Consider the following 27,948-nt stretch of genomic DNA (forward strand, 5'->3'; position numbering starts at 1 on the left):
TAGGCAGCATGTTCTGCATATTTCCAGCCAATACAGTCAGCAGAAACACTTGCTCATCTCCCGCTGTATCAAAACTTTACATCTGATCTTAATTCTTGTGCCATCACCTATTGAATACAGATATTTTTTGTCTGCTATATCTAGGTGTGTTATAATCTTATATAGCTCTATCAAAAATATATTCAACTTGTTTAATTCAAAGAAAATACAAATTTCTTCAAATCAATTCACTGAGTGCATTTTCTTCATCAGTGAACCACACCAGTAAGTCTGTACTCCACACTCTGAAGATCACTCATATCATTCAATATTGATGTCTAATTTGTTCCACAAATCCAGATGAGACAAGTTTTCTGCACAACAGCAGTAGTTTTATTATTGGACAGCTGGCGGGAGTTTCAAAATGTCTCTAAAGTAGCCGAGTGTCTCCTTGCAGAGACTGTTCTTCATGAATCTCTGCCTTACCCACAGAGACAGTATATTTAATAGGAATTAGACAAAGACATATCAGTCACATGGGCGATTGTCATTACATAGTTTAAAGCAGGTAATTATGACCTTACAAAGCTTGATGAATGGCGATGTCCTGTGATAAAGTGTGAATGGATTACAGAAACTGATTATCGTATTGTTCATGATTATGTGTTGATGGGAAGAGATTAAGGCAGAAGGGTTCTTCCTTCAGTAAATGGGGGATTCACTTACCTATGCTAATATGGAGGGGAGGTAAGACAATGGGAGCGGGAGGCAGTTTAACAGGGTTGTGCCCAGGGCTCTCAGTCTTGTCTGGAAAGGGCAAATTCCTCTGTCTGGGGTTACGGGGCAATCCCCATGTGTGGCTGCAATGCGTTCTATTTTGAAGGTACAGTCCGCCTCCCCCTACTGAGGTGTTCTGTCTGTATTGTAAGAGTACAGGCCTCGTACTGTTACAATGCAGCAGTAAGGCTTTTGGCAGGAGAATGTTTAACCCTTGAGTCGCCAATGCATACTGAAAGAAAGCAAAGTATGGAACTGGCCCCTCTGTGGTATTTTAAATTCCCCATTCTGACCAGGAATCTGGTGACCAGAATTGGATGCAATGATTGACTGTGACCTAACTAGAGCTTTGTCAATGGTCAGCATCTATTCCATGAGTTTGTTATCATTCCCTCTATTAATGAAGCCCAGTATCCTATACGTTTACTCAAAACACTTTATGTTCTCTCTCCTTTAATGATTTGTACACATTGTCCCCCATCCTGCTGTCCTGCTCCCTGTGTCTGTTCCAATCAAATATATATTCCCTTTCTACACTGCTTCTCTCAAAATGCATCAACTTACTATGTGTTCTAATGAAGAGACATATTCCACTCAAAATATTATCTCTTGCTCGACACATTCTACACGCCCCGGAAAACAGAACAGGACAGCACTGGGATAATCGGCCCACTATGTCTGTACGGATCATGATACCATTCCAAACTAATTCCATCTGCCTGTAAATGGTCCATATCCCTGCCAACCCATGCCTGCTTATGTGTCTGCCCAAATGCCTCTTAAACATTGTGATTGTTTCTGCTTTTACCAACTCTCAGGCAAGTACATTCTAGTCACTGACCACCTCCTGGAGAAGAAACTTGCCCGACATAACTTCCTTTAAACCTGCACAGACATTGTTGGAAATGCTCAGCAGGTCATGCAGCATCTGTGAAGAAAAATCAGTTGATGTTTCGGGTCTGGTCACACTTCCTCAGAAACGTTATCGCTGATTTCTCTTCACAGATGCTGGTAGACCTGCTGAACTTTTCACAAAAATGTTTTTGTTTTTGGTTTACAGCATCTGCAGTTGTTTTGGTTTTCATTTCCTTTAAACGTCCCCCCTCTCCCCTTAAACCTACGGCCTCTAGAATTTGTCGTTTCCACCTTGGAAAAAGAGTCAGATTATTCACTCTGTGCCTCTTGGTTCACCCCGCAGCCACTGACTTTCTAGTGACAACAACCCAAGATGTTCCAACCTCTCCCAATCCAGACAACATCCTGGTAAACCTGTTTTCAATCTCTCCAAAGCCTCCACACCCTCCTTATGTGGTGATCAAAACGGCACACAATACCCCAAAGGTGGCCTAATGACAGTTTTATATTCACTCCCCTGACAGAAGAAGGCAAGCCTGCCATCCACCTCCTTCACCACTTTCAGGGAGCTGTGAACGTGCACCTGAAGATCCCTCTGTATATCAATGCTGCTCAGGGCCCTTCCGTTTAGTGTATACATTCCTCTTGCAATGTGCCTCCCAAAATGCACCACCACACATTTGTCCAAATCAGATATATCTGTATTTTCTCCGTATAACCTTCTAACTGATCTTTCTTGCTGTGTCCTTTGACAACATTCTTCACTGTTCACAGCTTCATCAATTGTACCATTTACAAACTTGCTAATTCAGTTGTTTACATTTTCTTGCTAATCACTGATATATGTTGCAAACAACAGATGCCCCAGTTCTGATCCTTGTGGAACAGATGCACTGGCCACAGACCTCCAGCCAGCAACATGTCCCTGTACAACTGTTGCTGGGAGAAGTATCAAAGAGGAGCCTGAGTTTAGCAGCGCGGTGACCTTTATACAGCGCTCCTCATTTAAGCATGGTGGGAGAGTTCCCTCTCGAGAACTCTGTGGCTTCCCCAGCCAAGTACTGCTGGGTTTCCTTCATGCTTTCCGGTAATATTTTCACTCGACCTGATCTCCTGGGTTTGGAATGTTAGCTCGGATATTTCTGTGCTCCCTTTCCCAGTTTCTGATTCGCTGTCCCTCTGCAACTTCCCCTCTCAGCTCATGCAGTTGCTTTGCCAGTTCATTCAAGAATTGTTTGACCCTATCCTTGCCATTGGACATCTCGGGCACTCCCACTGCCACACCCTGTGGCACCTGCGTAGTCCGTCCGGTCACTAATACAAAGGGGGACTGCCTTGTTCCCTTTGCTGGGGTTGATGTTAATTTAATTAGGATGGTGGGGAGTACTCTAACCCATCTCTGCCTGTCTCTGGGAGGGCCTTAGTCAGACTAGCTTTCAGTGTCTGCTTCATTTCTTCTGCTGTACCTGAGCTCTGGGGGTGGGATGGGAGATGGGGTTTCTGTTCAGTACCAAACAGGCCACAGAGCTGTTTAACTATGTTCCCTGTAACATGTGTCCCTTGGTCAGAATCTGCAGGGGAATGCTTCCACCCACTGCGTAAACCTGTTTATTAAGACCCAGCAGGATCTCCTTCCCTGGGATTGGGATGGGTGTCTGTGTCAAATCCATCTGTAATTGTTCCCATGGACCCCTGGGTCCCTGCTGCTGCCTCCATTTTATCCTGATTGCTTTCACTGGCTCACACTGTGAACACACTACACACCTTCGACAAAACCTTGCTTTATCTCTCCCTGTTCCAGGCCTCCCCCTGTAGCGGAGCATCTGATATTGCATTGTATCCTGCTAAATATGGGCTGACCCATGATATGGTTTTAATAATGTTTGCCTTATACAGTGTGGTGGCACTGCTGGATCATCCAGACTCTGTCTTGTCCTATTACTGCCCCACCTTTTTCCCATTCCTCTTTCTCCTGTTGTGGGACTGTTTCTGGGAATATCTTTAAACCTTCCTCTCTCACTTCTGCAGCTCCTGCCACTGCCATCTCCTCAAATGTCTGCACTGTTTCAGTCAGTATTTTACCTGCCTTATCCACATACTCACTGCCCTGTTGGTGTGGGGTTTCTACTTCCCTGTGAGCTCTAATCTTTATTATTGTTGCTTCATTGGGAAAGTTAGCTGCTTCCACTAACTCTCTGACCGGTTCCTCATGCTCTATGTGGCCCCCAGACAAGGTGATGTACCCTCACCGAGCCCAGACCAACACATGGTCATGAACAATACCAAAGGCATGCTGACTGTCTGTGAATATGCTGACTCCCTGACCCCTGGCTAATGTCCGTGCTTCTGTCAGGGCTTGTGATGGTTCTGCCAATCCTGGCCTCCACAAAAGGCCTCCAATAATTAAACAATCTAAAGTTTGCCTTACCCTTTCGCGATGTGCAGATGGATAGTTTTAAAATCCTGGTCTTTTGTTCCAATGGGATTATCCCCTCTGCCTTCCTGATTTGATCTCCCTGATATGATGTCCCAGGTACGCCTCTACCTACCTTCCCAGTTGCACTCTCTGTGGGTTAATTTTAAGCCCGGCCTGCCTGAACTGACACAATACTATGTTTAATATTTGGATATGTTCTTTCTCACCAACTGAGGTAATGAGGTGTTGGTAAGATTAAATAGACTAACTCCATCAGCCATACATCGGTGGGATATAATGGAATATTATGGGATCCCTGAGGTAACTGGATCCAGGTGTACTGTTTTCCTTTGATAGTAAACATCAGCTTATTCTGCCATTATGGACCAGAACCCATTCACAATATCAAGGGCTGAGACCATATCCTGTTGCGATTTCAATCCATTAAATACAGTGGTGTGGTTTGCTACTGTAGGATACTCTTTAGTGGCGGATTTACCGAGGGAGGTATAATCAATAGTGAGGTGGGATGAGCCGTCTGGATTCAGTGAATTAGTCTGGGATACTGTCGGTCTGACTGTTCCCTGCTTCTCTCAATCTGTTACTGTCACAATGACTGCCTCCTCAGCCCCAGCTTTAATGGGATCCTGTGTGTGTGGGGAGTGAGAGGGCCCTCGATCTTTACAGGATCCACAGATAATAACCCACATTCCTGTTTGAGTTCCCCGCACTGCTGTATGGGTCCTAGCTATAACTCCCCAGATTCCCTGACTGTTCCAGTCTCCCTGCAAGGTAACTACTCTGGAGATGTCGCCTCTCCTTTGCTTCCTGTCTCAGGCCTGTCCAGGTTGTTCCCATATTACAGTTCGGGTCTCTACGTCAATAGTTGCTCCGAACTGTTCTAAAATGGCAACTCCCAGAATGGTCCCTTCCTCAGTTTCACACTCCCATATCTGAGTATATTTTGCCATATCGGTGATCTGCATCGGGTTATTTCATCCAGCTTCTTCGATTCCCTCTCCAAATGCTCTCATTTTAGTAATTGAGAGGGTGGGGGCAAATCCATATCGGTAACTGATATAGCTGCTCCTGTATTAATATTTATTAATACAGCAAACACAGCATCAATAAATATTCATGGGCTCTGCATGTGCCTACGTGAGCACATGCCACACACAATGTGAACATCTATCTTCCTCTCTCTGCCTCCGTTCCTTGGCTATGTGCCCTTTCCTGCTTCCCTTGTAACATTGTGGGTCTGATTACCCTCCCTGTATTGAATCTATTCTTCTGTGTTTCTGCGTTTGCCTCAGCTCTCATGACCAATTCAGCATTTGATTAGAATTATCTCCCACTGGGAGTCCCATGTTTATAATTACAGTTAAATGGGGTCCCATGTCATCTTTTAAACACATCAAACCTATTTCATCATCACACTTTGGGGTTTGGTAATCCCCCGTGTTCCTTACACACCTCAGGCTTCCTCTCTGTATGATCCTCGATATTACCCTTGGCTCCATGAGTCACCAAGGTTATTTTAGCCCATTCAGCCTGTCTCCTCCCCAGTGTGTCCCTGCAATATCTGTAAATGCCTGGAGCCACTGATCGGCTGTGCACTGGGGGGAACCGGCGTACACCCCCATACCCTCATTGCAGGGACAGATTCTGCTGTACACGTCAGGGCATCTTGGCCTGAGAGATCTTGGCTGACACCATCTTCGGTGAGACTGTGTACCTTACCTAATTCATCCATATTGTCTCAATAAGGCCCATTATTACCATTTCTCCATCAGGCTGGGTGTTCATTCACCAACACCTGTCGTTCAGCCGGGTAAACGGTTCAGGTTTGGTTTCTGTCAGTTCCCTTTGTTGCTCCCTACTGTCTAGCCACGTTGAGCTTTGATGCCGAGCGGTGCCATGGATACGGCCTTCTGGGCCTTACAGGGCAGTGGGTCATCCCACCCATTGCCGTCCCTCTGTCCATACGTGGGCGCTTCGCCATCTAACCTGTTCTACCCAGTGTCACCATCCTCACTGTCTTCTAAGGAGAGCGGGGCACTAGGTACCTCCCCCACTGTAACTACCAGCTGGCCCTTTGGCTTTTAGGTCTCACGTCTGAGAGTCACCACCTTCACTTGTTCCTGTTTCCCATAATAATGTAACCCATCCTGTCCTTCCTGGAATAAAACAGAACAAAATGTGAATTTGGTTTTACTTGACATATTTATAACTTGACATTCACTTTACAGATCTATAGAGGTGAGAATTGTACTGTGATTATTTAAGTGAATTTAACATGATCATACAGTGAAAATAACTCTTAACATCAACGACAATGAATGAACTGAATAATATGTGATCATTTGTACCAGTTCTTGCAATGAAAATTCAATTTTATTTAATGCTTGTCACCCATTACACCATAGGCATTGTTATTAGGGAATAAAGTAATGGAAGGATATCAGAGAAAATAAATAGACTTTAATTTTAGCTTCACTGCAATAATGAACCAAAACAATATTTGGAAATATGGTTAAACTACATAACAAAGTTTCCAGTGTCATTATTGACATGAAAACTATTTTAGTTTGCAAGTTGTTTTGCTCTAAGAATAATTGGAAATGAATTGTGATTATGAATTGACCATTTAAAATGTACTTTGAAGAGAATAGTTAGATATATTTTTGGAGGAAATTAGGGAAGGAAATAAATATGTATACATTGGTATTAATAGTTTAAAAATGTTTGGAAGTTGACTGGGATTCTTTGATTGAGAGAGGCTGCATGATTATAAAGACTAATTCACCTTTTCCATTGCATTGTTGGTTTCACTAGAATCTGTTGTGGTCTAAGCTCTTGTTGTGTGCAATGGACTGTCACTAATAGCTTCATTAACCTGCGAGTCTCAGATCAGGTTCCCTTTGTCTGTAAGTCAGTCTGTAAGTGCGCAATACACCTGCTTTTCTGAGGGGAAACAGAGACTCTTTTCAAAGGAAATAAGTGGCAGTTCACACACCATCGGCAGGGAAGTGTTTTTCTGAAGAATTTCATTGTCTATCTATAAACCGATTGTATCTGTGTTTGTCAGTTTGTGGAGGATTCAGCCCCTTTGTTCTCAGCTGTTTTTATACAAGCAGTAGCTTCATTATGTCTTTGCCAAGAATGTTGTTTACTTTCCCCTTTTACTGTGATTGTGCAGGTTAGAATATTCTGTGAATCAATAATGTTCAGTAACTGAACATTGAATAGTTTAGACTCTAACAGAGTAGTTGCCTTGTTTTCAGCTAATTATTCATTTCTTTTATTTCCTGGTTGTGTTGAATGTCACAGAAACAGGCTCTGAGCAATGTTTCCATTCACTTGTGTTGGAGACACTGAGAGCCATGTGGTCAGTCAGTTTCAGGCTGAGGGATCAGTTTCTCTGTCCTATGAGATGGTGGTCACTTGCTCAGTTTCCGATGGCTCACCTCAGCGTCAGTCCATCAGCTGCTGAAACCCTGCATCCAGCATTTGTTCCCTCTCACCATGACTATTCCAATACAGTCCCAGCTTGTCTCCCACATTCTACCTCCATTACCTCATGATCACCTCAGATTTTGCTGTCTGTGTCCTTGCAGCAAGTTGTGTCAGACACCTTCCTCAGTTTTAACCTGATCTACATTATGTTCAGAAAGATATTTTCAAAATTTGGTTCACTGCTTTTAAACCTACCCGGGCCTTCACCCTGTCCTCCCTGCGTAGTTCCACACCTCCCTGGGGTATCTGCACTTATCCAGTTCCAGCTGTGTGAGGGTTTCTTACTTTGTTCTCCTCCCTGTTGGTGGTTTTAGTTTCAGTTGCCTTGAACCTAAACTTGGTCATTCTCTTCCCCCATTCCCTTCAATGCTCCTTAATTCTCCCTGTTTGATCAAGGTTTTGGTTCCCACCCTTTGTAGCTCGGGAACAGTCCTGTGGTATCATTGCTGAACTGTTAATGCAGAGACCCAGCGAATATTCTGGGGTCCCTCATTCGAATCCCACCATGACAGACGGGGAACTTGAATTTAATAATCATCTAGCAATATGAGTCTATTGATGAAATTATTCTCCATTGTCAGGAAATACCCATCTGGTTCAGTAATGCCCTTTCAGGACGGAAGCTGCCATCCTGACCTGGTCTGGCCTACATGTGACTCCTGACCCACAGCAATGTGGTTGGCTCTTACCTGCTCTCTGGGTAATGAATGCTGCCCACAGCCAGTGGCACCTACATCCAGTGAATGAATTTTAAACAAAAATCTCAGTGTTGGGATCATGTGAGAGAAGCAGAAGGTGACCATTCGGCCCCTCGAGCCCAACCATTCATTAAGACCAGGCCTGATTTGTTCGTGATTTGTATTCCATCTCCCCTCAATGTCCCTTAACAAGAATCTATCAACTTGTGTCTTAAAAATACTCAGTGAGTCCACCTTCTGGGGCAGAGAGTTGCAAATTTGCACAGCCCTCTGATGGGAAACAAATATCATCATTGCTGTCCTGAAAGGGTGAACCCAATTTTAAAGCAGTTCCCTCTAGTTCAGGAATGACCCACAAGTGGAAACATCCTTTCCACATCCACCTTATCAAACCGTTCAAGATGTTAGATACTTCAGTCATGTCACCCCTCACTCTCCCAAACTCTAACTGTAACAAACCTATCCTGTCCAACCGATCCACATTTTATTTCTGTCACTCCGGGTGTGAGTGGGGTTGAAATGTTATGTTATGTTTATTATGCAGTGAATGTGTTGCTTCACTGTGTGGAGTCTAAGAGTCAACATGAGCCATACTAGCTTCCCTGTCTCACTGTATTACATATATCTTACATCACTGTCGTGTTTCCATCCCTCCCTACCTCATCGAACTAAAAAGAATGACAGAGATCGAGAAAAGTTGTTAGAAAATTTGTTGTTGCATAAAAGGTATTTAATCTGTTTGTACAGATTGCATTGTAATTGTAGTAACCAGTTAATTAAAAGTTACTGACAAAATATTTTAAGAGGATCTACTGTTGGTGGTGGAAATGCTGCTGGTTCATATAAGAGAGGGCTGGGGTGAATACTGTACTTGGTTTTGATGAGAAAGTTGAGCAAGGTCAGATTCTTTTATCTTTTTCAATAAGGGGCAGAGATTGCAGCTAGGACAGCGTGGAGCTGTTTTGGTCTTGCAGACATTATAATAATATTTATTTGATGTGATGTGGGTGTCACTGGCTGGGCCCAGCATTTATTGCCCGTCCCTAGTTGCCCTTGAGAAATTGGTGGTGAGCTGTCTTCTTGAGCCGCTGCACTCTACCTGCTGTGGGTATACAGCACACAACTGTGAGGAAAGGCTGAGGCACTTGGGTCTGTTCTCATTGGAGAAAAGAAGGTTTAGGGGAGATTTGATAGAGGTGTACAAGATGGTTAGGGGTTTAGATAGGGTTGACAGTGAGAACCTTTTTCCGCTAATGGAGTCAGCTGTTACTAGGGGACACAGCTTTAAATTAAGGGGTGGTAGGTATAGGACAGATGTTAGGGGTAGATTCTTTACTCAGCGGGTTGTGAGTTCATAGAATGCCCTGCCAGTAGCAGTGGTGGACTCTCCCTCTTTATGGTCATTTAAGCGGGCATTGGATAAGCATATGGAGGTTATTGGGCGAGTGTAGGTTAGGTAGGCTTTGGTCGGCGCAACATCAGGGGCCGAAGGGCCTGTACTGTGCTGTATTTTTCTATGTTCTATGTAATACCTTGGGGTGGGGATTTCCAGGATTTTGACCCAGCGACAGTGAAGGAACAGCTATATATTTCCAATTCAGGGTGATTAGTACCTTATTGGGGAACTTGAAGATAGTTGTCTTTCCATCTAGCTGCTGCTCTTGTCCTTCTCGATGGAAGTGGCCATGGGTTTGAAAGGTGCTGGTTCGTGATTTCCTGCAATGCATCTTGTAGATAGTATACACTGCTGCTACGGAGCATCAGTGGTGGTGGGGGTGTGGGGGGTGGATACTTGTGTATGCTGTGCCAATCAAGCGGGCTGCTTTGTTTCGTATGGTATCAAGTTTCTTGAGTGTTGTTAGGGCAGCACTATCCATGCAAGTGGGGAGTATTCCATCACACTCCTGACTTGTGTCTGGTAGATGTTGGACAGGCTTTCAGGAGACAGCAGTTGAATTACTCTTGTAGCCACCGTGTTTATGTGCTGACACCAATTCAGTTTCTGATCAATGATTATTCCCAGGATGTTGATAGTGGGTGTTCAATGATGGCAACACCAGCGAATGTCAAGGGATGGTGGTTAGATTATTTCTTATACGTGATGGTCATTGCCTGCATTTGTGTGGGATGTATGTTACTTGCCCCTTGTCAGCCCAAACCTGGATATTGTCCAGATCTTGTTGTACTTGGACTTGGACTGTTTCAGTAGCTGCGGAGGGAATTAATTATTAACGTTCAATAACCATGGAATTATGCAAATTCCTTTTTCTATCAAATGTCATGGACTGTATCTTGTGGTCACTCTGATATTCACTTTGGTTATCTCCTTACTCTCTTCCTGATTCAGACACAAATGTTGGATCATCGATCAGGATAAAATTACATCAATTTCTCCTTCTTCACGGTGCAATGATAGATTTTGAAAATCTAAGTGTTGCTAACATCTAATTATTGTTCCGTTCAGTCGGGGGTATATTTATGCTCAGTAAATGCAATAATGGCTCAGTACATGAAGTAATGTGAAGATATGGCGGGGTACAAACTCACAATGATTGTGAATATCAATTTTTATTTTAACCATATAAACACAGTTGAATTGTTTTAATTATATTTGACTTCAATGCTCACATTCATTGTATTTCTGATCACAATAAGAGTGAACTATTTCTTGTGACAAAATTATTTAAAATTCATGTCACTTTTTTATGGACGCAAAATCGAATCAACACCCGTTTGTTCCCTCCTTTACCCATCGCAGTCAAGTTTGAATTGTACTATGCTAGCTTGGTACAGCACGGAAACAGGCCATTCAGGCAGCCCGGCCAGGTTCCCTAAACTAAACTAGCCCCATTTTCCTGTGTTTGTTCCATATCCTTCTGGACGTTTTCTATCCATGTAACTGTCCAAAAGTCTTTTAGATGTTATAATTGTACCAGCCACCGCCTTTCCTCTCACAGCTCATTCCGTGTGAGCCAAACACACTTTGTGAAAAAAGTTGCCCCCCAGATCCCTTTTAAATCGTTTCCCCTTACCTTAAATGTAATTTACACTGTAGAATCTTTATGACTGCAAAGTTATTAAAAGTTGAGAGGTACTTAGAAGCAGCATAATAACATTCATAGTTTAGTCAGTGGACGGAAGCAAATAAATTCAAGATATTGTGAACATTACAATGAACAACGGATACAAGTTGAGAAAATGTTGGATTGAAAAATAATTCAGAAGACACTTAGATATTTTCTAATCAACTCTGAGGTGCTTTGACACATCTCTGTTGAAGTTTAGAATTGAATCCATACCTCCTGGTCTTTCAGTACAGACATTACCAGAGCCCTACATAATGTTCCTATGCAAGAAGGGCAGGACTATAATCACATACTTACGGTGGTTACTCACAGGGAAAACTGCTCAAATATTTATTGTGATAATCAGACTGGGTTGTATTCGACAATTCCAGTGTGTAATGGACTGATAAAAGGAATTAGTAATTCATAAAAATGTTGGAACGAAGCGACAATGATCTTAAACAAATATAAATCTCATGATAATCAAGTAATTAAATATGTTTGAAGCAGTCATTTATGTACTCAAAATTAAACTGCTTTGTAATGCTCATGACTTGGAAGTAAAGCATTAGTCATTCAATGTGACTATTAATCGAAAGATAATTTCCCTCATTTTCACAAAATTGTGATTTCTAAGAATTCAAGATTTATTGTAAAAGAATAGAGCAAACATTTGTTAATTCTGGTTTGTATACACAAGAAACACGTGAAATTAATACAATGTTTAACATGAAAAATACTTAGCTCTTATTGTAATAATTAGAAATATAGAAATGTTAGCATTGAAATGAAATACAATTAATACAAGGATGCAAAAAACTGTGGATACTGGAAATCAGACACAAAAATAGCTGATAACAAATTTAAGAATGATGAGAAACCCTTACTGCAATGTAATTGTACAATATGTTGGAAAGAACTGAAATATTGATGTGAAAACTAGTTAGTCATCTCTTAATTGATAAGACTGATTAATGATCATTTAATTAAAATGAGAATTCAAATGAAAGAGAATGAGATAGTTACTATGAGTGTTGGGTGAGAAAACTTTGCTTGATTGCAGGTGTGTTGACCTGAAACGAGTGTAAATATTTCATCATGATACTGGCACTAAGAAATAATAGATTCAACTCTCATGATGGTGTGATAATTGAAATTACAATTAAAGAATAATTAATGTTGGAACTAAACACTTAAAACGATTCAATATTTTCACAGCAGTTTGTACTAGATATTCAATAAGATCAGTAAACTGAGAATTAAAATATTGGGTTAATTTCAAAACAAAAATCACACCTTCAGAGATTATTCATCAGAATAGTTTTGTCATTGAAAGAAACCTCATTTATTCAAGAATTCTGCATTTTCCTCATTTTCTGTCTTTTTCCCACAGGGATCTGCACTGGAACCCTTCTGTTTGCGGGACAAATATATATAAGTGACATGGATTAAAATCTAATTTGGTGAGTTAATAAGTTTGCAGACGATACAAAGTTCAGTGCAGTTGTGGATAATGTAGAGGGTTGTCAAAGAATGCAGCAGGAAAAAGATAAATTGCAGATATGGGCAGAGAAATTAAAGGCAAAGTTTAATCCATACAACAGTGAGGTGTTTCACTTTGGGAGCTCAAATATTAAGGAAAAGTAGGTAATGGCAGGACCCTGAACAGCTTTGTTGTTCAAAGGGATCTTGGCATTCAAGACCATGGCTCCCTGAACGTGACCATGCAAGTAGATAGGGTGGTCAGGAAGGCAAATGGCATGCTTGCCTTTATTGGTCAGGGAACTGATTACAAGAGTCAGGATGGCATGTTGCAACTTTATAAGACTTTGGTTAAGGCATACTTAAAGTATTGTATTCACTCCTATTCGCCACATTATAGGACGGGTATGGTGGCTTTGGAGAGGGTACAGAGGGCATTTACCAGGATGCTGCCTGGATTTGGAGACGTGAGAAAAACTCAGGTTGCTTTTTTGTGGAGTAGCGGAGGATGGAGGAAGAATTGATGCAAGTCTATACAATCAGGAGATACGTAAATAGGGTTGACAGTCAAAATGGTTTTCCCAGAGTTGAAACGTCAAAAGTATGTGACATGCATTTAAGGTTAGGGGAGACAGTTCAAGGAGCATGTGAGGGGCAATTTGTTTTTTACAAAGGGAGTGGTAGGTGTCTGGAATGAATTTCCAGGGTTGGTGGTAGAGGCAGATACATTAGGGCTTTTTTAAATGTTCATTTAGATAATTTGGAAGGATGTGGACAGAAGGGGTGAGTTTATTTTGCATTATGTTCAGCACAACGTTATGGGCCAAAGGGCCCATTCCTGTGTTGCACAGATCGTTGAGAGAAAACTCATGTCTAACACATATGACATTTAATCTAATCAATATTTAGTCACTGGTGTCAAAAATAGGAATAAAGTAAGTAGAGAATGAACTTGACTCTAATCTAAAGATATAGTTTGACATTTACACAGGTAATGCTTTGGTATTTTTTTCTGAATTATCAGCTTTGATGGAGATGTGTTGAAAATGTTTGCAGTTACTGATCTGCTGAACCAAAATGACCCCTTTTAAACTGATGATTGGACTAGAAACCTTTTAGAAAAGTTGAAAATATTCGGTAAGGTGAGATGCACATCATAATTTAATCCTATATTTCTTATTGACAATACTCCAATAAAACGTTTTTTTCACGTCTATACCAAAAAGATTGATTTTCCATCCAATGCTCATTGGAAATATCTGAATGCTACTTATTTCAACAATCAAAGTAACCATAGCCTCATCGATTAAGAGTTATCTAATGACATTTTGCCAATAATTACTGTTTATTTCGGCACATTGTATCTTCAAACAACAATGTGAGATTTCTCTTTAATATTCAGTTCACTGACAGCATATTAATAATTTAGTTATTGCTAATATCTAATAACTGATCAATCTAGTGAGGGATATAAAAGTGGAATTATGGCTCAGTACATCAACTGATGGAAAGATATTGCAGCGTTCAATCTCCCAATTATTGTGAATATCGATGTATATTTTGATATGATTTGATTATATTTTTCTTCAACGTGAAAGTTTATTGTATTTCTGATCTCAGCAAGGGTTAAATATTTTAAAGCTAAAAATATTCAAATTTGTGACTTTTTTTGTAAACACGAGAAAAAAAAGTTACATGTGTTTGTTCTTCCCTTTATCAATCAGAGTACATTTTGAATTGTTGGAAGTTGTACATTTGTGGAAGGAAGGGGAGCTGCCTGCAGCTGAATAGTCACATTGAATTTTTTTTTGGTGATTCCATCTGCTGCTAAGCATTCTAATTATCTTTTCATTATCAGAAAAATTGCTTTAAACCTATTCAGCAGTTGTATTTTTCATGAATTTACAATAAGTGCATGATATGTCTATTTATTTTTCCTTCAATTGTCATGATATTAATTTTTTCGTAAGAGCCTATATACTTAGTACCATCATTATTGTGAATTACCATTTCATTCTCAGTCCATTGCATAGAAACAGTCGAATTAATTCCCAGCCCAATTATCAGAGTGAACACTGGTTAGTTTTCATTTGAGTAATCACAAGTAATTATAATCCCACCCTTCCTGGGTGGGAACATAATGAAAGGAACCTGTGGAATTCCAGTAGAGTATCTCCCACGAGACCAGGAAGTGTGCGTTGAGTTCCCATCTTCAACAGAGATGCACCAAAACAGCTTCGAATGGTGATTAGAAAATATCTAAGCAGAGTTTGAATTGCTTTTCAATCCAATTTTGGATTTGCTCTGTCTGTTGTTCATTCCAATAATCACAGAATCTGCAATTTGTTATCTTCAGGTCATTAATAAATGTATGTATCACATTACATTGTCTCTAAATTTTAGATTTGAGGACACTGTAGTTTTTCAAATTTAAAATATCACAATACCTTACTACTTCCACTTATCTCACTTTGTGTATGATGGCTTCAAAGCATTTTGCTAAGCAATTCTACTCAACATAAAGATTTTGTTGACTTTAAATAGTATCTTCAGCACTCGCTTATCAATCTATTCCTAAATCAAAGAATCATAGAGTCATAGAATCCCTACAGTGTTGAAACAGGCTACTTGGCTCAACAAGTCCACACCGACCCTCTGAAGAGTAACCCACCCAGACACATTCCCTTGTTCTATTACTCGACATTTCTCCTGACTAATGCACCTAACCTACATATCCGTGAACACTATGGGCCATTTAGCATGGCCAACTCACCTAACCTGTAGACTTGGATACTATGGCATTGTTATTGAAATCAATGCTCACACAAAACACTATTCATAAAGCCAGACAATGGTCTCATGATCATTTAATTACTGTTCAGTGGAATAAGCTGAGTAACTGTTTTATTGTTCCTGAGATCAATCACCACAGTAAGCATCTGATTATCATTCCCTCCAGTAAATACAATGAGTGTCTTCTGAAATTTCTGTTCTGTAATTATCCAAGATACGTATTGCGTACAGCAGTGTTTATTCTTCATTACGAGTGGCCAAGGATTCTAACAGCCATTGATCTTGATCTTATTGTTACTGAGTGCAGTAACCACAGTAAACATTTCATTATAATTCTTGCCAATAAATACAAGAGCTATCCTCTTACTTTTCAGCCCAGCAATTACACATGATTGTCAATGCTACTATATTAATACATATTTGTTCAGGCCAATCCAAAGACAAAATGACCAATAATATCCCTTGCAAAATTCTTTGTAAATATCTGATTTTTGCTCAGGTGAAACATAACAATTATCTCAGCCTTTGAAATTCAGAGAGCTCCAATTATGTTTCCCTGCAATATTATTCTTCATTTCTATATATTACTCAGTCTAATATCAAGATGAGATATCTCATTATTCTCAAATTCACAAATATGATTTTTAAAATCCCTTTGTTGCTAATATATCTTATATACAATAATTGTGCAATCCAGTAAGGGGTATAAATGTGGAATTATGCTTCCGTACAATAAATACTGCAAGGACATTGCAAAGTGCAATCTCTCAATCATTGTGAATATTGTATTTATTTTAAACTTGGAAACATTTTTGAATTGATTTGATTATAATTTACTTCGATGCTGACATTTACTGTATATCCAATCACAATATCTGTTGATTATAAGGAGGTATCATCATTCATCATTCATTCCAATAATCACAGTATCTGCTATATACTTTCTTCTGGTCACTAATAGCAATATGTATCTAATTCCACTCAATCAATATTCCTCGGAAAATATTTGAGAATGTTGCAGTCATAAAGCTGAAATATACAAAGTCATGTTAGTCATTAATTTTCTCTTGTTCTGTAGATCTTAGTTAAAACAACACATAGAATTTTATGTTCCAGTGCTATAAATATGAGAAAAGATCAATTGATTCTTCAGTAAAATAAACAAATGTCACATGATATTATTTATCTATTTTTTAATTACTGGTCAGTTTATGAATTGTGTGAGATTTGATTTTTGCTTTCCAGTCATTTATTTATATTGAATGTGACATTGAAATGGTGTGAAAATATCAGGTTGTGTTCATTTGAAAGTTGGATTTGCCAACTCTCACTTATCCCATTGATTGCATGATGGTTTAAGAACGTTTCACTCAACAATCATAGTAAGTATAAAAAAAACTGTCAGATTTTAAATCAGATCATTCGCATCCAATTATCAATCTGTTCCTAATTCATGTAAATATCTCAATTTTATTGAAACCAATGTTCACACTAAACAGTACACATAGAGCTGCACAAAGACTTCCATCACCACCTGATTATTGTTCAGTAGAATAACCTGAGTAAGTACCTGATTGCTCCTGAAACCAATGACAACAGTAAGCATTTGTTTACTATTTCATGCAACAAGTGCAATTGATATCTTCTATTTCGGTTCAGGAGTTAAAGATGATTTATGTTGCTTAAAACAATGCTTTTACTTTATCACGGATATTGACTGTAATACAATCATGCAAACAACAAACGTTTTGTCATTCTAAAAATCTTTAAGTTTATTTATTTTACATTTGTGTGCAAGAGATATTTCAAATTACAACCACTTTTGTTGTATAATTCAGCAAACCTAAACTTTGAATTTGGGAAAGTCTCCATTTTTGCAAAATGGAATTCGTTTTCAGTTTATATCACACAGTAAATGACTTTTTTTTTCCGAATCATGCGCTCTACAAAATGATTATTGGTTTCATTTAATTGGAAGAAAAGAACTGATTTGAACATGTTGATTCTTTTTGTCCTTTCTATTCCAACATTATTCATCACTGTACAATAATGACACAATTATTATAATTCCTTTATGTACCAAATATCTGCATCATTTGTTTATTTTCATGCTCACTTTCATTATCTATTAACTTTCTTCCAAATTTTGACACAAATGTCTGAAATCTGATCATAATATTAATCATCTGAATTAAAATAACATGTCTCTATGAGGAAACCATTTGATAGAAATTCACATTTCTTGTGTTACCTGTATTTAGTAAAGAAAAATAAATGTTCTGTAATCACTGGCTCATTTTTTCTTCAATTCATAAAGCTAGTTTCTATATTGTATTCCACAATTTACCAATTTTAATAAATATGCAATCAACATAACAACAGTGTTTTTGAAATATTGAATCATTTTAATTGCTCATATAACAACATTATCAAGTCATTGTCATAGTTATAATTGTGCAATTATTTAAGAAAGTCTTTTGAACAAGTGAGATTCACATTTTAATTTGACCAATTGTTTCTGAGTACCAACACTGCAATATGAAACTTTATTTTCTTTTATTAGAAAGAGCTTAATTCTAACATTTCAGGCACATAAATTGCTATTCTGCAGTGTTACAAAGGTGAAAAGCAAGTCAATTTCTTCATCAGTGAAATAAACAAATGTCACTTCTCGTTATTCATTAGTTCGCTCATTCCTAAATTTGCAACTAAACAATGCAATTCACCTTAGTATTGTTGTATTTTGATCATATTAATTTTCTAATTATTGTTCATTTGTGATTTGTTAGAGATTTTTATCTTTGTTTTGCACGCCTCTTACTTATCTCACTTCTTGCATGGGCATTGAGAACAGAGGGTCAGTGGTTAGCACTCGTGTGTTACAGTGTTATGCAAATGTGTTTGATTCCATCCTCAGTCACATCTTTGTGTGGAGTTTGCATGTTCTGGTTTTCTCCCACAATCCAAAGATGTGCAGATTAGGTAAATTGGCCATGTTAAACTGCACGTTCTGTTCAGGGATGTGTAGGTTAGGAGCATTAGTCAGGGGTAAATGTCCAATAATCTGTGAGCAGAATGGTGCTGAGTGGATTATTCTTTGGAACGTCAGTGTAGACTTGTTGGGCCAAATGGCCTATTTCTACATAGTAGGGATTCCGTATAATTAGAATTGTGTTTCGCTAAACAAAACTGACATTTAAAAAAAAGTTGCCTTTGAAACTTATCTCTAACAGTCAATAGTCAATCTTGTAAAATATCTCAATGTTACTGAAATCAATGTTCAAACAAAACACTGCACATAAGCCACACAAAGATCTTCATCACCATCTAATTACTGTTCAGTGGAATAATCACAGTAAATATCTTATTGTTTCTGAGATTAATCACCACTATCACAGTAAGGATCTGGTTATCATTCCCTCCAATAAATGCAATCGTTGTCCTCTGGTATTTCAGTTCAGTAGTTATACACCATACTGGTTGTTCACCGCATGGTTATTCTTTATTATGAATGGCCAAGGGTTCTAACGGCAAGAGTGTTGTTCGATCTGATTTGTTGCATGTTCTCGAACAGGTTTTCTCTGTAAATATTGCAAAAAATGTGTTTACTTGGTCTTGTCCAACTGCTGATGCTAACCTTTTCAGTTCATGTTCATTAAACATATTTGGAGAAAGTGAGGAAAGCTGAAGCTGACGATCAGAGCCAAGAGTGTGGCATTGGACAAGGGCAGGCACATCCAAAGAGCAGGAGGATCGACCTGTCGGGCATTAGGCCGTCATCAGAAAAGATTCCTGATGAAGGGGTGATGCCCAAAACGTTGATTCTGCTTCTCCTCGAATGCTGCCTGACCTGCTGTGCTTTTCTGGCACCACGCTCTTGACATTAGAAAAATTTGACTGAATATTCAGAGATTATACTAAAAGCTGCCTCTGTCAATTTAATTTCCTTTGCTTTCTATTCACTAAAGTTTTCATGTTAATTGTTTCTCCTTTTCTTCTTAAATCGGATACAAATCTCAAAATACAGAACGCATTAAAATTCACATGAACTATAAATCTGCATTCTCGACAAGAAAACCAATGGAAGGCGAGATAGAATTCTTGAAGAGCCAACACATTTAAATGAAAAAGCAATGCCTTCCAAAAAATGTTTGCCCATCTGTATCTCTCCTTCAATTCAATAATCCTGCAAATAGTTTATAATTGTTAATTGATCTCTCTGAATGAGTACCTAATCAATGTCAATGTAACCCGCTGAAACATTAACAACAGATTGATAACTGGGTGTTATAGATCTTATTTGAAGTCAACAAATGTTTAGAATTTACTCGAATTCCACCAGGAAACATTCTTGAATCATAATACAAGAAATGAGATATGTGAGAGACGTGCAAACCTTATTTTTAAATGAACAAACTCCAATCTATTGGTCAAAATGAACAGGTGAATGGAAAAATAAAAGCAAGTTTCTGACAATTCATAAACCGAACAAATCCAAATTCACTTTGATAAAAGGACAGAGTAATATTTAGATGAACACAACATTTAGTTACAAAGTAGGTAACCAGCTGGCTGACATGTAATTGGTGGTAGCACTTGTTAGTTTACTGAAGAAGACATCAACTTTATTTCAAATTTATAGCACGAGAGAATAATGTTTAATGTGTTTCAATTGTTTGGACTTGCCCCTTTGTAACAAAAAAAATCAATCACATTACTTAGACATCGTAATCTTTAATTCTGCAACATTTTCAAATATTCTCCAGGAACTTATAAGCAACAGAATTAGATACAGGTATCCCCACAATCTGAAAGTAGAGCATTATTATGAAACCTCACATAAACGGAAAAGGGGCAAATCGAGGAAACATTAATTTAAATGGGAAACATCTCCCCTTTTTTCATAAAAGTGAAAATCCTCCTCAGATTTCTTTTAGTTAGAGAAAACAGGGACAGATGTAAGTCCTTTGTAAAAGCAATGTGGCTAAAGTGAAGTTTCCAACACATATTTCTTGGTAACCTGACTCAAATAAGTATCAGATTGTGTGATTTTTGATATAATAGATAAGTGCAGATCTAATGTTGAATTGAAAAGCAGTTCAGTCTGTGCTTAGGTGCTCTCTAATCACCATTCAGAGCAGCTCTTGGTATATTTCTGGTGAAGGTGTGATTTGAAACCTTCCCTCGAGTCCAGTAATATAGACACTGCCACAGCTCCACAAGCTCCTTTCATAATGTTCCCACCCAGGACGGGCAGGACTGCAATATTATGTTTAATGTGGTTACACAAATGAAAACTAATCAGCTGTTTATTGTAGTAATTCAAATGGGAATTAATTTGGTAGTTTCTGTGTGTAATGGACTGGAAATTAAACAATATTTAACAATAACAATACAATGGTGGTCTTAAATAAAGAGGAATCTCATGACAATTCTTTGAAGGACAAATTGATAAAACTGCGTGATCATTGTACTTTGATTTAAAAATGCAATTTCCCTTCCTTTCAACAATGTACAACTTCCACAAATTCAAAATGAACACTCATTGATAAAGAAAGGAACAAGCAGATGTTAATTCTATTTTCTGTACATAACCGTGCGATGAATTTTAAGTAAGTTATATATATGTAAAAATGAAACTGTTGTTGTGCTTGGAAACACAATAAATGTTAGCATGAAGTGAAATATAATCAAATCAATTCAACTGTGTTTTCTCAGTTAAAATACAACTCAATATTCAAAGTAATCTAGTGATTGTACACTGCAATATCTTTACATTAATTCAGTGCTGAGATATAATTCCACATTAATACCCCTTATAGTGAAGCAAACTTGTGCCAGGAGTCAGAGGGGATGGGGAGGTCCTTAATGAGAACTTTGCTTCAGTATTCATGAGTGAGTGGGACCTTGTTCCTGTGAGGACAGCGTGAAACAGGCTGATATGGTCGAACAGTTTGATGTTAAGGCAGAGAATGTGCTGAAAACATTGAAACATCACAGGGATAGATGTCCGCTGGGCCAGAGAGGATATAACTTAGGTTGTTATGGGAAGGGAGGCAAGTGATTACTGTGTTTTGGCAATGATCTTTGCATCCTCACTGTCCACTGGAGTCATATCAGATGATTGGAGGGTGGCAAACATTATTCCCTTATTCAAGATAGGCAATTGAGATAATCCTGATAATCATCAATGAGTCAGTCTTACATCAGTTGTGGGCAAATTATTGGAGAGGAGTCTGAAAGACAGAATTTATGATTATTTGGAAAAGTATTGATTGATTAGAGATGGTCAGCATGGCGTTGTGAGCCGCAGGTTATGCCTCACAAACCTTACTGAATTATTTTGTGGATGTGACAAACACATTGGTGAGCACAGAGCAGTGGATGTGGAGTATATGGATTTTAGCAAGGTGTTTGATTAGGTTCCTCATGGTAGGCTCATTTAGAAAGTAATGAAGCATGGGATACAGGGAAACCTGCCTGATTAGAGAATAAATTAGATGGCCCAAAGAAGACAGGGTGAGATTACATGGATAGTTTTCAGCTTGGAGCACGGTGACCAGTAGTATTCTGAAGGGATTAGTTCTGGGACCTCTGCTTCTTGTGATTTTTATAAATGACTTTGATGAGGAAGTAGAAGGGTGGGTTAGGAAGTTTGACAATGACACGAGGGTTGGTGGAGTTGTCGATAGTGTGGAGGGCTTTTGTAGTTGCTAGAGGACATTGGCAGAGCTGGGCTGAGAAGTGGCAGATGGAGTACGACCTGGGAAAGTGTGAAGTTATTCATTTTGCAATTTCAAATTTGAGTGCATATTTTCGGATTAAATGCAGGATTCGTGGCAATGTGGAGGAACAGAGGGATCGTGGGGTGCACGTCCATACATCCCTCATGGCTGACATCCAAGGTAATAGGTTTATTGAGACGGTGTATGCTGTGCTGGCTTTCATTCGCAGGAAAATTGAGTTTAAGAGCCATGAGGTTATGCTGCAGCTCTATGGATCCCTGGTGAGAATACACTTGGAATATTGTGTTCGGTTCTGATCACCTCATTATACATAGGATGAGGAAGCTTTAGAAAAGGTGCAGATGAGATTTACCAAGATGCTGCCTGGACTAGAAGGCATGTCTTATGAAAAAAACGTTGAGGGAGCTGGGGCTTTGGTCATTGAGGTGAAAGAAGGTGAGAGTTTACTTGATAGATTTTTATAAGATGATGAGAGACATAGATAGAATGGGTAATGAAAGAGTTTTCCCCACAAAGTGGCATAATTTTAAGGTGAATGGGGGAAGTTGTGGGGAGATGTCAGAGATAGTTTCTTTATAGATAGTGGTGGGTGCATGGAATGCCCTGCCAGTGGTGGTAGTAGATTCAGATCCATCAACGACTCGAAGCGACTCTTGGATAGGCACATGGATGATAGTAAATGAAGGGCGTGTTGTTTAGTTTGATCTTAGAGTAGGTTCATTCAACTCAGATCCAAATGCTTCCTTTATGGTTCTGTGGGTGCTCACTCACTCCTTCCCTTCAGTTTTACATCAATTTCACACTGAATGTGAGGGTGGGAATGAATTTGCAAATATAAACACTCCAATCGAAACCCCTCACAGGTCAGGAACTGTTTTTGCTACTTTCATCACTCACAAGGAACAGGAATATAAAGGTTCAGTCAAAAATCTTACAGGAACATAGTGGTTATAATCACCAGGAAAGGCTGAACAGCTCAAAATGCTTTTCTCAAGAAAAGAGGAGGCTCAGAGACAGCCTGGTACAAGTAGGAAGCTTTGTGTCTGTGTTTTCAGAGATTTGAGGTTGAAATCATTGGGTTGGAAGCATGCTTCATTGCCCCAGGTCAACAAAGGTGCTATCTAAATGTGCATCTTTCTTACTATCTGCCTGAGTTAACAATCAGATGGACAGGTCAATGTCTGAGTGTCTTACCAAATCCCTGATTGAATCTGTCTCCCCCCCACAAACTCAGGTGCCTCACCACTCACTGGGTCGCGGAGAAACTCTGCCGTTACAATGAGAACTGTCCTTGCTATCACCGCTCCTCGTGCTTCCGCCTAATCCCCACTTCCCTTCATCCCAGATGCCTCTAGTCCACCCACATGGACATGTTGAAGAGCTTGACAGGAGAATGGATTGAAACCGAGAGTTCAATCGACAGAATGAAAGAGGAAGAAGGAAATAAACGGTGATTGTGGATCCCAGCGGATACAGACTCCAGGATTAATCCTTGTCGGTATTCCTGCAGTAATATGAGACAGCACTCCACGGTGAGAGTTAAACCCAGGAGGCAGGAAGGGGAGCCATTGAACATGAGCAGGTTTAGTTCAAACACAAGAGGTTTGTTCAGTCAGTAACAGTGTGTTCGACATGGAGGTGAAGTGAGCAGTGAGGGGAAATGTTACCACAAGCTGACAATGGATAACTTTCATTGGAACAGGAGGAGGCCATTCAGCCCCTCGACTTTGCTGTGCCACTCATGATGATCATAGCTGATGTGTGACCTAATGTACAATTTTTGAAACCCTTTAATTTCATCAATAAACTCCTCTGCAACAGACAAGATGAGTATTGGAAAACTAAACATCTGCAAATGCTGGGAAGTCAGAAATAAAAACAGAAATTGCTGGAAAAAAATCAGTAGGTCTGGCAGCATCTGTGGAGAGTGAACCTTCCAGGACCAGTGACCGGTCAGGTGACCAGCTGCAGCTAACCATTCTGCCTGATCTGGAACAGGTTCTGGTGCGGGGGGGATGAGATTGTCAATAACAACTGAGAGAAACAGGAGGACGGGCTCAATCAGAATAAGGAATTTACTTACCCCTCTCAGTGGGACACTCACCAACACAGTCACACTGCGGAGAGGCCGCTCACCTGCCCCACGTATGGGGAGGGATTTACTCATCTTCCAATCTGCTGAGGCACCAGAGATGGCACAGTGGATTTAGACCCTTCACCTGTTCCATGTGTGAGAAAGGATTCATTCAAACCTCTCACCAGCGGAGACATCAGTGCATTCCCACCGGGGAGAGACCATTCACCTGCTCAGTGTGTTGGAAAGGATTCACTCAGTCCTCTGACCTGCTTAAACACCAACGAGCTCACTCTGGAGAGAGGTCATTCACTTGTTCCCAGTGTGGGGGTAGATTCACTCAAATGCAGCACCTGCGGAGTCCCCAGTCAGCTCACACAGGGGAAAGGGCATTCAGATGCTGTGTGAGAGAAGTGATTCAGTGATTCATCCTGCCCCACCAAGGGGAGGGGCCATTCAGATGCTCAGTGTGAGAGAAGGGATTCAGTGATTCATCCTGCCCACTGGGACCCCAGCGGGTTCACACTGGGTCGGCGCTGTTCACCTCTCTGTGTGACAAGGGATTTGCTGCGTCTTGAACATGATTGAGAGACCAGTGAGTGTTCACAGGGAAGTGGCCATCCACCTGCTCCATGTGGACTGCAGGACTCTGATTCTGATGTTACTGTTCATCCGAGTCAGGAGTGGCCCTTGTACATGATGACACTGTTGGAGTATTGATTTTGTTGTTGTTAACCACATTAACTGGGCTGGAGTTGACTGAACTTACATCGCCACTCTCTAAACCTCAGGATGTCTCTACAAACAGCAATGGGACAATGAGCAGGGATTATCTGTTTTGATTTAAATTGTGATTATAGCACTCCTGCTTCACAGCATCAGGTTAGAGACCAGCCTTGGTCAATGTGGATTTCCCACATTCTCTCCATAATAGTGTGGGTCCCCTCCAGGTGCTCTGGTTTCCTCCCACAGCCCAAAAATGTGCACGTTATGTGGATCGGTCGTGCCACCTTGTCCACAGTATCCAGGATTGTGCAGACTAGATGGATCAGCCTTGGGAAATGCAGGATTACAGGGATGGAGTTCAGTGGGTCGGATGTTCTTCGGGTAGTTGGTGGGGTTTGATGGGCCAATGCTCTCCTCCACACTGTAGGGATGCAATTCTATGATTGTCGATAAAGGCTACACAGCAGGGTGTCCTTGGAGAAGGAGCATGTGGTCTGTATCAATGCTCTTGATGCCTTTAGATAGAGGTGGGCACTGCATGGAATATAGTGCTTTATCCCCACCGCTGCCCCCTCCCCACAACTCTACTTTGATTTCGTCCTTTTCTCACTCGGTCACTTGTAAAGGTTTGCATGGCCCGTAATGGGTTTTGTTTGGAAATATTCAATCGGTTACACAAATGGTTTACTGCTACTGATATGTCGAGATTAGAGTGGTGCTGGAAAAGCACAGAAGGTCAGGAGCCAGAAAAATCAACATTGTGGCAAAAGCCCTTTTCCAGCACCACTCTAATCTAGGCTCTGGTTTCCAGCATCTGCGGTCCTTACTTTTGCACTGCTGGTGATTATATGTTCACCAAAAGCAAAATGGCATAATGATGATTTTGATGGTGGGAAGGTTGCTGTGATAACATTTCTGGGTCTGAGAAATGGGGAAAAAGAACGCTTCGCAGCTCACAGAACGAGACCTGAAAAACAGTTATATCAAACCAAAGGTTCAGACAGGGAGGGAATATTTCCCTGGAGCTTGAGTAGCTGAAAAGTGAATGGACAAAATTTTGCTTTACAGAGGTTGAAAGTTTTAAAACTGTTATATTCAGACAGTTGAATTTATTTTCTTTAATTTTATTTGCTGTGCAAAAACTTTGACAACATTTTAAAACCAAAATTCTCAAACCTTGTGTTAAAGATAAATGTTAAATAAAATCCATCAAACCTTCCCTCACTGAAACCTGTTGTGGTAGTGCAATCTCCTGGAGAATCCCTGCCCATTCCATCCTACCCGGGCTCCATGACTATATACATACCTGGGATATAGCAGCAGGAGACGACCATTCAGCCTTTCCACCTGCTCCACATTCAATGGGAAACAGCTGAGCATCCAGCTCAGTCTCCTGTTCCTGCTGTGTTCCAATCCCTTTTCATGACTTTACCTCGAAGAACTATATCTAAGTCCTCCTTTGGCTTCACTGCCTTTTGTTCCAGTGACGTTGCTGTGTTACTGTGTGGGTGTAGGCAGGGGTAATGTGATGGTGCTGCCTCCTGGAGGATGCACTCAGCATCCCTCATCATCCTGCAGTAACATCAACCGGGTTTCAGCAACTAGAGACAGAAACCATTTCCAGGATATGGGCATCACTGGCTCTGCCAGCATTTATTCCCCATCTCTAGTTACCCTTGAGAAGATGGTAGTGAGCTGCTGTCTTGAACCATTCACAGTCCATTTGGCGCAGAGAGACCGACAATGCTGTGAGGCAGAGTGATTCTCTATCTTTGGTTCTTCAAATGCTGATTAACTTAATCACAATATGCACATGATTTTGAGATTTCAGTCTGCAAACCTTCACCATCTAGCCCCCTGTATCAAGGAATATGTACAGGTTAGAAATTCAGAACAGACAATTCTAGTTTCTGTGGAATATCTTTTTCCCCTTTCTTCCCCCAAAGCTGTAACCCTCCAGCCCACTTACTCTATCCCACCATTCTGACTCTGCTGCCCCCTAGTGTACACCCTCCCCATTCTCATGGAGTTACTGATAAACAGATCCATGCCACCGCTTCCCGTCCCTGGTTAGACTCTGCACCTTTTCTGGCTCACTTCCTTTCCCTTCAGTTGCTGCAAGTCAATAATGTAACAGCAGAATGAAACAAAAGGAAACTGAAAGGGAGGTGGCAGATCCTGGACAGAAGAGGAACCTTCAGTCTGGGAGAATCGGTCAGATCCTTCTTTGTTTCCCATTGGTCGATGTCCAGTGTTATGACGAGTTGGGAATGGCCTTTGGACCCGCATGGGTGTAGTGACACTTTGACCCCCCGCCCCTCCTCCAACCAATACGCTCCTCCTCCAGCCAATCCCAGTGTGAAGTACTTTCTGCTAGTTACCCCAAAGCACATGCTCCGAAATCAGCCCACATTCTGTACATTTACAGTGCCAGGCATCCCCACACACGTGTGGTCCCCGCCTCAGGGATTGTGGGAGTTGTAGTCCCCATGAAGCCACTGGAGACATGTTTCTGTATAGTGAATGAAAAGTGTGGACTGGAGGGTGTTGTGTATAGGATCCCCATTCAGACACACAGAACATATGGGCTGTCACTGGATTTTACTGAGACATCTGCTTCCACAACCTGATTTCTGATGTAAAGAACACAGATTCAGCCAATTGCGGGGCAGGGAGGTTAATAAGGGGGAGCAGATTTTACCAGAGGTGGCTCAGTGGCCAGCACCACTGCCTCACAGCGTCAGGGACCCGGGATTGATTCCAGCCTTAGCTGACTGTGTGGAGTTTACACGTTCTCCCCATGTCTGTATGGGTTTCCTCT

The 27,948-nt window shown here is 40.4% G+C and overlaps 1 long non-coding RNA gene across 3 annotated transcripts in view; it reads left to right on the top strand.

Annotated features, from left to right (window-relative positions):
- Positions 1-24,088, top strand: part of LOC132813922 (uncharacterized) — a 50,947-nt gene extending 26,859 nt beyond the window's left edge. For 2 of the 3 annotated variants that reach the window (XR_009644212.1, XR_009644214.1), the window contains 2 exons: positions 12,700-12,769; positions 13,813-13,894. This is a non-coding gene — a long non-coding RNA (uncharacterized LOC132813922). Of the gene's footprint in view, positions 1-12,699; positions 12,770-13,812; positions 13,895-23,561 lie in introns of those variants that run through there. The other variant, XR_009644213.1, reaches the window with a different exon arrangement.
- Positions 24,089-27,948: the final 3,860 nt, after the last annotated feature.

Source organism: Hemiscyllium ocellatum, unplaced genomic scaffold (assembly GCF_020745735.1).
Source record: "Hemiscyllium ocellatum isolate sHemOce1 unplaced genomic scaffold, sHemOce1.pat.X.cur. scaffold_539_pat_ctg1, whole genome shotgun sequence".
Lineage (NCBI taxonomy): Eukaryota > Metazoa > Chordata > Chondrichthyes > Orectolobiformes > Hemiscylliidae > Hemiscyllium > Hemiscyllium ocellatum.